A 15,955-nucleotide genomic window follows, 5' to 3' on the forward strand; every position below is an offset into this window, starting at 1 on the left:
TCAAAATATAGTATTCCCTCACATGGCTATAGCATCGTATATAACTTCTCCAATTGTTACATTGTTTCAAATTTTTTGCTATATAAATAACGCTGTGGTGAACACTATTTATATAAATCACTGTGAGCATCTCTATTTCTTTAGGATACATTTCTAGAAAGAGAATTATATCTTTAGGCTTCTTGATCCACACTGATAAATTGCTCTCCTGAAAGTTACTAACTCATATTCCTAAAGCCCTGAAGCACTGTAAGTATTCCCAGCAGCTGCTGAGAAGGAGGAACTTTCTAAACTTAGAAGCAATAAAAAAAAAAAAAAGGAAAAAGTGAAAGCTACAAAATAAAAATTTTTATACATGGGAAATTAATAATATTAAAAACAACAAACAGGAGCATATTTGCAGCAAACAATGGGCTGACTAGTTGTATTTCTTCTTTTGTGAATTACCTATTAATAATCTTTGTCCATTTAGGGGAAGAGAATTTTACATATTCCAATCAACCTGCATAAGCTTTTCATATAATGAAGACATGAGAGAATTATCACCTACTGCAGGCCATGAGCAATCAAGTACTATAATGTAACATATTAACCAATCTTCACAACCACTTTTTGATCTGGAGGTTATTAGCTCAGGGCCAGTCTTCCTCAAAAAAAAAAAATGGGGCTAATAAAATTATCTTCCACAAGTACTATAAGGTTTGAATGAGATATTAGCTGTAAAGCACTTGGAAAAGGGTCTGGAGAATAATGGTCATATAAGTGTTATCTATAATTATCATTAATATCTATATCATTATATAATAAAATGTATTTTGCATCAACAAACTAAAAACAATAAAATATTAAGAGTAAGAAAAATTCCCACCGCTTATAAGGACTGGGGCTTTACCAAAATGATAGCTTAGATCAGGGATTAGTTTTGTTAACTGTGGGGCTGTTTAAAATAAAAAGTCTTGGGGCCGGCCCCATGGTTGAGTGGTTAAGTTTGCGTGCTCCACTTCAGTGGCTTAGGGTTTCACCGGTTCAGATCCTAGGCGTGGACATGGCCACTGGTCAGGCCATGTTGAGGGGGCGTCCCACATGCCACAACTAGAAGGACCCACAACTAAAATACACAACTATGTACTGGGGGGATTTGGGGAGAAAAAGCAACAAGAAAATAATAATAAAATAAAAAGTCTTATCTGTTAGTAACACATACCAAAGTATTTATGGGTAAAAATGATATGATATGTTATCTGGGGTTTGATTCAAACTACTGCAGGAGTTCCAGGAGTTGGGGGAGAAGTAGAAAAGAAAATGAGAAAATAAACAATAGCAAAATGTGGAAAACAAGTGATAGGTACATAGGGATTCATTATATTATTCTCTTCTGCATTTGAAATTTTTCATAAAGAAAAGTAAAAAAAAGACTAAGATGTCCAATTTAATACAATGTGTTTAAATATTTTAACATTTTATTGATTCTAATAAGTCATATTTACTCATGGTTTTCCTTTAAAAGCTCTGAAACATCATACGAACTTACTTCTCAAAATGCATAAGCACTGTATCTGGGATATACCAAGAGCTAATAAATATTTGCAAAGGGAATGAATGAATGGATGGTGGAAGCCTTTTTTTCTCAAAGATTTAAGACTAAATAGCTGTGCCAAAAGGCTTCTCAGGATTAATATCATGATTAGATTCAGTTTTGGACAAAGTCTTTCATGTCTTATAGTGAAATATGGGTACAGTAAATAACATAAATCCATGATATTTAAAATAATGTGAATCTACATATACAAATAATTCTGAGTTGGGAAGAAACAAATTTTTGAAGCATGAAATAAATCCTCTACACGTGTATATAACAGTGTTGCTCTACACACAGATTTTTTTCTAAAAAGTTATATAAAACATAAAAAACATACTTGGTTCTAAGACTAGAGTGATTTAAAAATGATGTAAAAGAAACTAATACAGAAAAAAAAATTAGGAGGAAATCTATAGACCTTTATTATAAGAACACCTGCTTACTATAGATTCTGACAAACGAGAGGAAAACAGTGCCTGCTTCTGCATCATACTAACTGCATACAGTGACAGACTAGAAACCCAGATCACTTACTGGCCTCATCACTCAACAATGATCTTTACAAAAGGAATTCAAAGTACTGTAATATAGACAACTATACGTTAGAACTATGTTGTCACTATCTGTGAAATACACACATAACCTAAGGTGGTCTAGGAGAAAAAGAAAAAGAAAAATCAAAGACCCCCAAAACCAAAGCCTAATAGAATACCCCAAACGATCACTGTGTTCTGCATTTCACATTCCAATTGTTATAAGTTTCTTAGAAGTTCTGCACCATTTCCCTCCAACGAGTCAGCACCCAAACAAATCTTAATCAGGAAGGACCGTGAGAGAACAATACTTACAAAGTTTTTGAGATTCGAGTTGTATTGACTGACCCCATAGCTTTCGATCTTGATCTTTGAGACTGTCATTGATGAAATGAACTGCAGGTATGGCTTTGTGCTGGGCATGTTTTATCAGTTTTCCTGCCTTCATACGATCTAGCTCTTGCACAACAACCCAGGGAATTATTAATACAAGTCTGTCAAAGCCTGAAAAATGAAAAGATTTCTTAGAAGTCAACAAGTACTTATTACTAAATTGAACTGCTGTAGGAGAATTTGAAGTTTTTTAAAGTAAGGAATTCACAACCTAAACAAAGAGATAATACATAAAAAATGAAAATTAAAAATAGATGTAAGTGTCAAAAGAATGTTACAAAAACAAATACTATTCGATATCAAACAAGAGAAGTTTAGATTGCTGGGTTAACCTGTGAAGGCTCTGTTGTTGTTGTTTTTTTTTACTTAAGCTGATTATGCTTAATACATATGTGCTTAATAGCATACCGAAATGGAAACATACGTGGGGAAAAAAACCCACATCACTGTTAATATAAAATATCAACTCAAATAAGAAAATCAGAATCAGTAAATGTTTTATAAATACCTGTGATTTCTGTTGTCTTCAAAATTTTAGCAAATTTGAGATGATTCATCAGAATATCTGTATCAATTACGATTAGAAGCTTTTTGTCTGAAGCAGTATTTGCTAGAGAAAAACAGCAAAGTTAGGATTTGATGACACCTCATAATAGAGTTGTATAATAACTAAAATTTCGATATCACAGAACTTTGAGAGCATTCTTAAGAGAAGGTATTCCTTTAGACAACAATAACAAAGGTAAATTTACTCCAATTCTTATTTAAGAACAGTAATCAGTGTTTAATTATCCACTCGCAGAATATTATGAATTGCTGCATTTTGACTTCAGCTGAATATGATAAATGGGTGAATTTTCAATCATAAACTAACCTGCCCTAGTAGTAACTATGTTGCCAAACACTGTCCTGCATCACTGGTAATTGTGTGCTTAGGAATTATAAGTTAATTTTCAATATACTCTGAGTAAAATATAATTGAAAAGATAAATATGTGTAAAAGAAAGAAAACGTAATAATACTAGCATTTTTATTTCATAGGGCCAGTGTGAGGATCAGATAAGTTAATGCACAGGAAACACTTAGTAAACTGAAAAATGCAATGTGAATGTAACACAGCATTACTATTTTTATAAACACAAATCGAGAGAGTATACCAACAGATTTTGGATAATATCTATCATTATCTTCTCCCGTAGGGAGAATGATCAAAATTTTATATATAAGAAATCCATGAATAGAAATACCTTTGAGCAATTTGCATTATTTCTGATCAGTGCTTTACATAAATGAAATTGTTAAAAGTTATGATTAAGAGCAAGAATAAAAGACAACTCACAACTCTGATTACCGCCCCTTGGCAAAAAGAGAAAGCGAAAATCTTTCTAACCATCTAATAATGTGAGATATATAAAACAAATGATGATAAGACAAATATTAGACCTTATCGTTGTAGCCAAAAGAAATATACTGTCTTAATTTTTAAGAAAGCACAGGAGATCATGAACATTATCATATGCATATAGAGTGTACCAGCAGAAGAATGTACATCATCTTCCACCAAGTCAATTTCCATCCTCGTTAACTCTCCAGAAGGTGGAAGCACAGGTAAATCCACACTTTTTCCCACATGCGCAGCACGAGGCTCTTCTACTATCTGCGTCTACATTGTAAAGGACTCACAGTAAAATAGTTTGAATTATTTAGTCTGCAGATTAACAAGAGAAGACAGCAATTAACTCACTTAAGACGAGATGATTTGTGGAAATAAAGAAATTGACAAAAATATGGAGACAGCATGGTAAAAGAATACAGATTGTAAACACACACAGGGTTTCTAAAAATAGGTCTTTTCTCATTACTTTAATCTTAGGCAAGCAAGTTATACAACTGCCTTGAGTCTCAGTTTATGCATCTACAAAACAGGAATGTTAAATACCTATTCCCCTTGAGCATTTGTGTGAGGATTAAGTGAGATAATGTGACGCTCCTCTCACCGAGCCTAGTACATAGTAGACGTTCAAAATAACTTAATTCTCATTCCTATTAGCACTTCAAAGTATTTTAGGAGCCAAATATGTTTTTATGTGGATGGTGAGTGCTCTTCTTGAGATTTCTAAGATAGTTTATGAACCATCACAAACTGAAGTCTAGCTCTCAAGACCCTTCTCACTTAGGGGGAGTAGTTCCCTGATGTATTTTGATCCAAAGAAATGAAAATATAATCTGGCTTTAGAGCAAAGGGCAGAGATCTTTCTTCTACCAAGCAGCACTGACCCAGAAGACAGAAAAATACGAAAATTTGAATGCTGTCACAAATAAAAAGCAATCAACATGGTTTTAAAGTCTTCTTTAAATAGAAAACACAAAGTATTCTATGAATCTAATTTTAATTTAGGACCAGAGACCATAAAATCCTATGCAACAACTCTGAGGGTCAATCAGGAGATTCTAGCAGGGAAATGAAGCAGCAGGTAAAAATAAATATGCAGCACTCTCATTTTCACTGAACAACATTTTCATGTTATTGCTAATTAGAAAAAGGAGGCGGAAACACGTTAATATCATACTGCATTTTGGCAAGCCTAGGCATAAGCATGCCAAAAGTGTGATAACACTAAATAAAAATCGACATAACTTGTGAGCCATAGGCTGCATGCTCTTCATTCAAAACAGATTAGAGCTTATCAGAAACAAAGGCAAAAAGGTGATCAAGTAAATGTAAATACTTTTCCAAATAGTTTTCCATCACTTCATAAAAACTTATATATTGATTTAAGTAGCGATCACTGTTATTTTTATATCACCGAGGTTTTTATGGTCATTATTTCTAATTAAAACTAGAACTGTTTGACATAATTTCATTAAAAATCTTCCAAAAAATAAGTATTTGAGTAACCTCTTGATCTGTATCTTGAATACTTTCAAGGGACACTGAAGAACACGGTGCTTCAAAACTCTGAAACGCAAAGTAATTTTATTAGTTAAGAATGAAGCAGATACTCAGGGTAGGGTTTTCCAGCCTGGGCACTATTGACACTTGGGGTCAGATAATTCTTTGCTTTGGGGGCTGTTCTGCACATTGTAGCATGTTTAGCGGTATCTCTGGCCTCAGCCCACTAGATATCACTAGCACGACCCGCTCCTTCTCCTGACAATCAACAATGTCTCCACGAAGGCAAGTGCCGAATGCCCCCTAAGGGGCAAAACTACCCTCAGATGAGAAACTGCCCCTAGAATAGAAAAGCCTCATTCTGTTAAGTCATGAAAGATGGTAGAAATTCTTTAGGGTTTTCTCATTCATATATGCATTCCTACAAATATTCATATTCTGAGGAAAAAACTATATGCCACTCTAAGAAATAGAAAGAACCATGGCAAAGGTAAACAGGCTGGCCTTCGGTGGTGGGAAGTTTTCATCCAGAAGTAACTGAGCCATTTCTAAAAGGGACATGACAAAACAACAAAGGGAACTTGAAGATTATAACATGGTTGAGGAGGAAAAGCCAAAAAACGCACAATTGTATTACACAGGGGTGGAGCACCAGAGGTTTGTGCTTTATTTCTGGTCTTCCAGCAGAGATTGAAAATCTCTCCACTAACTCCAGTGTCTCACTGGCACTTTTGCTGAGTGGACGAGACCTACCTGACGCTACAAACCAGTAGGGAACTTGGCAAAAGACACTACTAAACCAAATTATCTTCTAAGAATTCTCCAAGTTAACACCAAACTCACATGTATTTTACAGGAGGCTACACATGGTACAAATTACAGACCCTCTTTAAACAAGTGTATCGAATGTTGCTTCATTGGGAATTCAGCTTCCAACCTAACTGCCTAACATCGATCTTCACATGATATAACACTTTATACGTCACACACTTAGGCCCATGACAGCTTTTCTATTCCATGACCCTGGATTTCATGATCCCTTCTCCACCTGATTTTCAAGCTCACTAGATCTTTAAGGTTCTCTTCAGCTAAGAAGTCCCCAGCAAGCTAATAAGCAGAACTTCCTGAAGCTCCTGACATTTGAAATCTTTAATTCTGTCACTTACGTCACTACTACCCTTCACTCTCTTTGACCACAGGCCACTTCCAGTGACTTCAATAAATTTTCTATCACCCCCAAATCCAGAAAAGTTCATGTCAATTGTCCCTGAAAACTTCCTCCTTATCCAAAAAGAAAGTCTTAATGGGCATTTAACTATTTGCCCTCCCCAACCATGCTTAATAAATACATGGAATGGGATGAAGCTTTCCCTAGGGATGACAAAAAGAATACCAACAATGAGGGTAATAATGGTTTTACCTACTGGAGTGGTTCTAAAGTGAAAATCTGATTAGACTGCTTCCCTGATTACATTTCAGGGGCTCTGTACTATCTACAGAATACAAGATAGAAAACCAGTCTTTCCCATGGGATATGAAGCAATACATTGGCTTCCTCTCTAACTTCTTCTCCTATGGATTCTCCACATATCTCAACTCCAGTCATACTGACCAGCTTAGTGCCCACGCACACTCTTGCCATTCAATTTCACAACTCTGTGCCATTACACACACTAGCCCTCAACCGTGGTGGGACAAAACTGCTATTCCTTGCTCTATATACCCTTTAACACCAAGCTTAAGAATCTCCACATTTGTGAGCCCTCCCTAAACTCATCCCAAAATTTATGCTAACACCAACCCAATTCTTAGGGCTCTACTATTTCCTTCACTGTATCACAGAGTATTTGTTTACAAATCTCCCTCCCTGTGAACTTCTTGAGGATAAAGAGCACCTTATTTATCTTTAAGTCCCTAGAACCTAGAAACATACCTGATACATAATAAGTACATTTAATTAATGTTTGATAAACTGATAAATTTCTACTTCACAGACTTGTAAGGATTAAGTGGGACACTGTTTGTAAAAGTGGCCTATAAGTGACAAATCTCTAGAACATTAATTTGCCATGGTGAGGGAAGGGCGCAAACTCAGAGTGGTCTATATCAAAGGACTCCAAGACCTCAGAAACAGAAGAAGTTATTTTCTCTCAGGAAAGTATAACAAGATTTCTAAACCACAGGATTACTAAATCCAGAAAATACAATTATTTCCTTGTAAAGTACACTCATTATTTCAGGCAGATAATTATCTATTGCGGAATTTGTGAGGAAAACGACAATAAACATAATATTAAGATGATTAGCTACAGTCAATAATATGCTAAAGATAATATATTCAAGAAAGAACAATATTTCCTTACTGCTCCTGTGTCTCAATGACTTTAAGTCAGATAAGACTGCTATTAAAGGCATAGTTTATAAAGAGTATTAATTCCAATAACTGGAAAGTAATCATGTGTGGGGGCCTGGAATTGGCCATCCCAAGATATGTCTCTTTGGCATGATGATTATTTGGGGCTGGAAGGCAACTGGTAAGTAGAATTTACTTACCCTTTATAAGAGACATTTACATTGTAAAGGAAATCTCCATCTGTAACGATATCTCCCTCTCTACCAGGAAGAAGGGGGGATGACCTTATCTCTAGAGACTTAATCAATGGGGAAGGCAAGCACTTAATCTGCATTTGTTTATTGTGCCTGTCTGGTAACCTCCTGTAACTGACTCCCCCCACCCCTAACATCATCCTTTGTCTTCAGCTGGATATGATGTTTGGGGTGGTGGTTTCAGCCATTTTGGTGAGTTGCTTGGCTTGCCTGAGCCTCTCCCATGTATACATTGACAAATAGAAATGGCAAGCAATAGGATATATTGGAGTACACAAGGAAGCCATTTGGTGTAAACCTAATTCGGCCTGACTTTGCATTTTTCCAAAAGGGCCTGACTGTGGCCATTGAGCACGCACTGCATATCTGCTTTAAAACATTTACTATGGCAAGAACAAATGGCCTTAAGACAAAGGTGCAACTTCCCCCCAACATTGGCATTTCCTTAAGGATAAGCATCTTTCCTTAGGCTAGGAACTGATTGCTGCACTCACCTTCGACCACCCAACTCACCTGTGACCACCCAGCTTGAGACAACAGACCTGCCACCCTGCTGTGTTCACCAAGACAGCACACCTATCTGCTGTTTCCATCAATCACTGTGCTGACAGAGCAGTCTCGCGACTATTGTAAAATGGACATTTCAATCCTATGTGAAACATCCTGTTTGGGGGTATATAACCACTCTGTGCACCCCACTTCTTCGGTACCCTTTCTTCCTTCGGGAAGAAAGGCCCTGGGCCATGGTCCTCAGAATATAAAGCTTTGTTTAATTTTCTCCTGCTATTCTGTCTCCTGTGAATTTAATTAGTTCTCCAGCCAGACGAACCAAGAGAGGGTAGAGGAAATGTGTTCCTCCCCTACACATGCAAAAACTGCTTCCCCTACGACTTAATATTCATGCTATGTACCTCCTTCGGTTTGTGTAGCAATTCAGTATAGAGACCAAAGGAACCCAGAAGATGCATTGCAGGGATTTCTCATACTATTCCTGAGGTGTACACCACAAGAAGAAGATGAAGCAATGATACGACGATGTTTACTGAACATGCTGGCAACTTCAAGTTCCTTTCTTGCATTTACTCTAGGGAACTAATTATAACACAGGAGAAAACTGGAGCTTTCCTTTAAGAAAGCAATAAAAAGAACAAACTCAATTCTTTCTCTCTTTGGACCCTTTAAGTTCACTGAACAAAAAGTGCTCTCTCTCAAGCTCTTCTGGCCTCGCTCTTTATAATCCCTCCGTTTTTCACAGGAAGTATCTTATGCTGCGATCTATAGTCTTGATTCCTAAAAGCAGGTAGGTTCAACCACCACTATTTCAAGCAGTCTCTAAATTTCAGAATTTCTGAAGTTTTCAAGTTCTAAAGTTACCGAAGTTCTAAAAGTTTTCTTAAAGGTAAATAATTTGCCATAGAAACAAAGCTATAGAGATTAGTTTCTCAAATTAGTCCACAAAAGCCAATTTATTACATAATTTCAAAGCAAACTAGATGTGCCAAGCTTTCTAGCCTGGATCTCTGTACATGTACAGTCAACAATGGACCGCATATGCTACTGTGGTCCCACAGATTAGTACTGTATAGCATTGCTGTGTAGTATAGGCTATACTATCTAGGTTTGTGCAAGTACGGTGGGAGAGGAAGAAATTTTCCTCTACCCTTCTAGATTCTTCTGGCTGGTAAGATTAAATTGACATGAGACAGATTAACATGAGAAAAACAAACAAATGCTTAATAACACATATATATGGGAGAAATCTAGGAAAACTGAGTAACTTGCCAAAATGGCTGAAACTCTCACCTTAAATAACATCCTCAGCTAAAGACAAAAGATGTTGGGGATGGGCAGAGTCAGGGACTTCAAAGGGAAGGAAGATAATTTACAAGTAGGTGAAAAGGAGCAAATATTTGGAAAACAAGTGTTGGGCCATACAGAAACAGATGGACACAAAGGGGAGCCCAACAAACAGGCTTGTCTAGGTTCCTCCCTGTCTACCACCTAGTTCATGTTGTGCTAAGGTGATAGCTCACTTCCTGAGACACGTTTTTTACATTCGTTTAGGCAGTTAAGGGGAAGGTAACGTGAAAGACTTCCTGAATCTTTTGTTTCTTAAAAATAACCAACCTAAAGTAATCTCCATGTTGAAGAGACACATTTTGGGGTGGTAAATTTTGTTTCCCTTCAGTACACTCTATGATGTTCGCACAATGACAAAATCACCTAACCACACATTTCTCAGAACACATCCCTTCGTTAAGGGTTCATTAATGCAGGACTGTAGTTCCCTTTGCCTAGAACATCCCTCCTTCTCCCATTCCACCCACCTCGCCTTCGCCTGAATAATTCCTACGCATTCTTTAGTTCTCAGTTTAAACATTACCCCCTCCAGTAAACCTTTCTTAACTAATCCCTCCACAGTGTACCAAGGCCATGTTAATCCTCCACTGTAATCCCATATTAAGTGATAAGTACTTATCAGACTTAGGGTGACAGCTTGCATGTCTCCTCACAGGAATAAGTCTCTGAAAACAGACTGTGACTGCAGTGCCTGGCACACAGGGGCACTCCAAAAATAATTTGTTAAAGCTATTCAGGATATTAAGCCCTGGGTGTTCTATAGTACCTGGGGTTACAGAAGAGCCTAAGACACTGGAGCAGTGCTTTCTGAAAGGACTATCTCTAACTGCATCTTTCTACATTTTTACACATTCCCTTCTATTACTTATCCTTCATGCTTACCAGGATATCTTCCTAAGAAACTTGGAATTAAAAGGGCAAAATAAAGGAACCAATACAAATCTTCCTAACTAAATTTGAATCAGCCCTCTACGATCATAATCAGTGAAAGGAACAACTCAAATCTGACCATATTGAAACTCTTCGCTAAAACCTGTATTCTTCATTTTGTACTACTTTACCTGGGTTAGGTTTGCACTAGAACTTGAATCATTACTTTCATGATGCTCACAATGATATTTTCCTTTTGACTCATGAACAGTCTGCTTACACGTGGAATCTGAAAATAAACGTTCTCTTGGGTGCCTAGTCAAATTTAATGACACCCGGCAGCCTTCCAGGCATTCTTTGTTCTCCAGCTTAGTCTTCGACTTGGTAGAATCTACACTGAAGACACTTCCTCCTACAAGCTTCTGGAGAGTATCACAGGATTTTTGCTGGGATTTTGAAACTGATCTTCCTTCTTCTAGATTTGAGGGTTCCTTAATTATCTTGTTGGAACTGTAATCCTGAGAAAACTGGATTCTCTTCCATTTCTCCAAAACACATTTTTCAGAACTGTCTGCAAATTTATTGTACTTTTCTTTCTTGTGTTCCTTCATCTTCTCCCTCTGAGCAAGTAAATGAGCCCATCTTTTCCATTTGCCTTCAGCTTTGGGTTTCACATCTTTGGCAATCTCAGGACTGCTAAAGTTTTTATTTCCATGGTCAAGCTTACTCCCAACATTTGTCAATTTACTATCTTTCACTTTAAAATCTACACATTTATTGATATCCTTTTTAGTTCCATTTGAAGAAAAACTCTTGGAAATCATTTGATTATTATTTGAATATGATGCTTCTTGGAGTTTAACGGGTCCTTGGGATGAAGAACTGATTTTTGGTCTCTTTCATGCAGTGTCACTTTCTACATTCAGTCTGTAAAGCAGTACAGAAACCAATGTTACATTATGATTACACACGATTATACATAATGTTGCACTGTATCATTTTAGTTAGGAAATAACATAACTGGACTGACGCAAACTTCATAAAAAGTAAGAAATGGCTACATTAAGATTGAAGTACAGGGGCCAGCCGTGTGGTGTAGTGGTTAAGTTCACACACTTTGCATTAGTGGCCCAGGGTTCAGGGGTTCGGATTCCAGGTGCAGACCTGGCACTGCTCGTCAAGCCAAGCTGTGGCGGCATCCCACATAAAATATAGGAAGACTGGCACAGATGTTAGCTCAGTGACAAATTTCCTCAAGCAAAAAGAGGAGGACTAGCAACAGATGTTATCCCAGGGCCAATCCTCCTCACCAAAAAAAAAAAAAAAGAAGAAGAAGAAGAAGTGGAAGGATTACTCAACAAATGGGTGTTGCAATAATCAGTTTACTATTTGGAAAAAGTCCAAATTTACAGCTTTATATAATACCAGACAGCATAAATGAAAAATTAAAAGGGCTTGGAATTGGTATTTGTTATAAATGTGACAGATTATTAGTCTTAGTTAATAAAAAGCTCATCAAAAACTACTAAGACTCTAGAATAGGACGTCAACAGAAAATTAATGAAAAAGAAAAAGAGAACAGCTAATAAACATTTGGGGGAAAGTCTGACTTCTCTAGTAATCACAGACACGCTAATTACAACATATCATTTTCTTCTATCAAATTAGCAAAAGATTTTAAAGTAACATTAAATATTGGCAAGAAGTTATAAAGTGGACTCTCTCATATGTTCCTGGTGGAAATGCAAAATGATACAACAATTCCACAAAATAATTTGACAATATAATTAAGAATTCTAAAAATATTCATATTCTTTCACGTCTCAGTAATTACCATTTTAGAAATCTATACCAAGGTGAAAAAAATCTGAAATGGACTAAAAAATAAAAAGATATTCAATTCAGGATTACTTATAATAGCAAAAAATCAGGCAGAAAGTAAATGCTAAAATTTTGGAAATGACTAAGAAACATATCATTCTATCAAATATGACAGAATAGCATAGTCATTTCAAATGATGTTTATAAAAAGATTTCAATAACATAACAAAAAATATTGATATAACATTAAGCAAAAAACAAGCAGGGCACAAATCTGTATACATAATGTGATCTCAACAATTTAAATAAGCATAGTAAAAAGGCCAGAAAGAAATGTGCTAAACTATCAGAAACAGCAATAGCTAGAGGTAGTAATAATATTTTCCTTTTTAAAGTAGATATTACTTTGTAGTCAAAATGAAACACAATACAGTAATTTATATTAATAAACCCTTGCGTGTTCTAAGTGCCTGCCACTCTGGAGAGGCAGCGGAGGACACACCACGTAGAGTCCTTACCCTCAAATGGCTTACAGTCCAGCAGGGGAGAAAGAGATGGCAAATAAGTGACTTCCCAAGTAATTAATCATGCAAGAGCAAACTGTAAACATCACAGAGTTTTTATAGGAGTTTTACTTGAGTCTTCATCTGGTTTTATTTTCTTTGCTATCTTCCTACAAAAAGACTGCCTATCATTATCTACCTGTTATTAAGTAACAATAAAACAAAACTTCACATTTTAATGGGACCTTGCTTGGCATCTAATAGTATATCATGTAAGGTGTCAACTGTATTAAAGAAAAATCAGGAAAACAACCACTTTAAGAGGCCCCTGCAGTTCTCGGAGCATTTCCATATTCCTCTTTGATGTGTTCTTCCCAATAGCCCTGTGCTGCATATTTCATAGCAATCTACGCACCATGTTCTGTATGGTCATAAATAATGAAAACTCAACATTACAAGGCCTTTTAAAAGACCAATAAAATTAAATCTTAAAATTACCTCTTATCAGCTAGTTTTGTGAAATGCTATAGTAAGATAATGCAGTTTTATATTTGCAACCCAAAATACTAAAGTTCTGAGATCTTTTTAGACATAAAAGTTAGACATGCAGCAAATACTTTTTTATCAATGACTTAGTGTAAAATCCATATTCAGCTGAAGCTGAATAGCATCATCCTGGATTGAACGCTTACGCCAAAAGAATAAATGTGAAATTTTGTCAAGATCTAATTATAATTAGCTTATTTTAAAACTTAGTAACCATTTTAAAATGTAACATGCTGCACGAACAATAACTTCTCAACATTATCAGCTCCTAGATTGCTCCGTTGCTCATGATAATGCACATTTCGGATACTAAATAACATACTTAATCTCAATTTAGGTCAATTGAAGAATAAAGTACTTTTCAGCTAATTCTGCCAGTAATGGGTACTGCTGATAGCAATACTGTCATCTCTCTAATAGTAACTGAGGCAAAACTTATCTCCTTTTCAGCTCCTGGAATTAAAGACTTGGTCAATGGTGAAGATGCAATTTTATCGACAAAATCCCACAAACTGAAAGTGTGCTGCTTCTAGAAAGGCTTTCTGAGTCTTTTCAAAAACAGACTTAAAGTTGTTGCCCTTTTTACATTTTTATTGATAATACATCTGTATGTACTTAAACCACAGAGCTGGAATTGTGGCAATGGTACAATGTAACTGGCTTTCAGAATGACAAAATTCTCTCTGATTTTCCATCTGCAACTCAGCTTTCGCTGTTTGCACACCAATTTCGAGGCCTTCCCCATAGTTGAATATGGAGATTTTTACAGAAGATGCCATATACTATAAATAAATACTTGTAACCTTAAGGCAAACTAGTTTGCTTACTTTTCCAACAAGTAAATAACAGCAAACAAACCACTTTCTCTGCAGGAAATGATTGTCAGAAATCCTGCACTCGTTTTTTTTGTGGGGTGTTTTTCTTGGTGAGGAAGATTGGCCCTGAGCTAACATCTGTTGCCAATCTTCCTCTTTGCTTGAGGAGGATTGTCACTGAGCTAACACCTGTGCTAATCTTCCTCTATTTTATGTGGGATGCTGCCACAGCATGGCTTGACAAGCGGTGCTCGGTTCACACTGGAGATCCAAACCTGTGAACTGTGGGCCTCCAAAGCGTAGTGTGCGAACTTAACCACTATGCCCCAGACCAGCCCCTGCACTGTGGATATTAATGTCTGCAAAAGCACAGTGTTACAGCATTCTTTCATCCAAGTAACCTTTTAAATATGCAATAGCTCCTATAACATATTGTTTAAGTATATGACAAGGAAGTTCTAAAATATCTTGTATGTCAAATAGTTTGTCTTTGTTTATTTATTTATTTATTTATTTATTTTTGAGGAAGATTAGCCCTGAGCTAACATCTGCTGCCAATCCTCCTCTTTTTGGGGAGGAAGACTGGCCCTGAGCTAACATCCATGCTCATCTTCCTCTACTTTATATGTGGGACGCCTGCCACAGCATGGCTTGTCAAGTGGTGCCATGTCCACACCCAGGATCCAAACCGGCAAACCCCAGGCTGCCAAAGTGGAACATGTGCACTTAACCGCTGCGCCACCAGGCCAGCCCCAGTTTGTCTTTGACAAAAGAAAATTTCACTACAAGTTACACGTAGAGTGCTTGCCAATATTTGCAAGTGAATATTCAGATATTAACAATGAATCCAAATGCCATGCCTTGCTCATATTATTGACATTGTTACCCTTATGATGTTATATGATGATAACCCACACAGTGGCATGGTCATTGATCACATGTGGGTTCAGGGATGCAGAAATGTTGTTGAAGTAGGCATTCAACTATTCAGCATTGCAAAGGCTGAAGCCAAATAGCGGCTTTTGAGTAAATTCATGAATCCTTAGAATAATTTAAATGCTAATCCAAAAATAATTCAGCAACATTATTTTTTCCTCCTCCCAAGATTATGTGAACAAGTCTAAGGGGGTAATATACAGATCAGAAGTCTGTTTACACTCTTATACATGGATATAAAATCAAGGGCTAGAAAATGTGCCCTTAAGCAAATCAAACAGTGTTTTAGAACTCAAAAGAAAAGAAAAAAAGTATACTAGTACAAAAGGCATTAAAAACCCAGTCCGAAAAATTCAGAAAGTGATAGCATAACATGATATTTGCGACAGAACATACTTCCACAGATAACAACACAGAAGCAAAGTATCACAAAAACTAGGAGGAGATGATCCAAAAGAAAAGCTGAAGAAGAGTCAGAGACAAGCTGGATTTGTTGTTTTTAGCAAACATAACTGAGCTTGTCTGGAAAGCAGAACTTTTATTTCTATACTTAATGCCATTTTACTTGTTTTCTCATAACTCCCTATTTTCAGAGAAAC

The 15,955-nt window shown here is 36.5% G+C and overlaps 1 pseudogene; it reads right to left on the reverse strand.

Moving 5' to 3' along the window:
• The window catches only part of LOC138922039 (transcriptional protein SWT1-like), a 29,796-nt pseudogene extending 18,134 nt beyond the window's left edge, over window positions 1–11,662 (reverse strand).
• Between the last annotated feature and the right edge of the window lie 4,293 nt (window positions 11,663–15,955).

Source organism: Equus caballus, unplaced genomic scaffold, assembly GCF_041296265.1.
Source record: "Equus caballus isolate H_3958 breed thoroughbred unplaced genomic scaffold, TB-T2T haplotype1-0000340, whole genome shotgun sequence".
NCBI classification, from domain to species: Eukaryota; Metazoa; Chordata; class Mammalia; order Perissodactyla; family Equidae; genus Equus; species Equus caballus.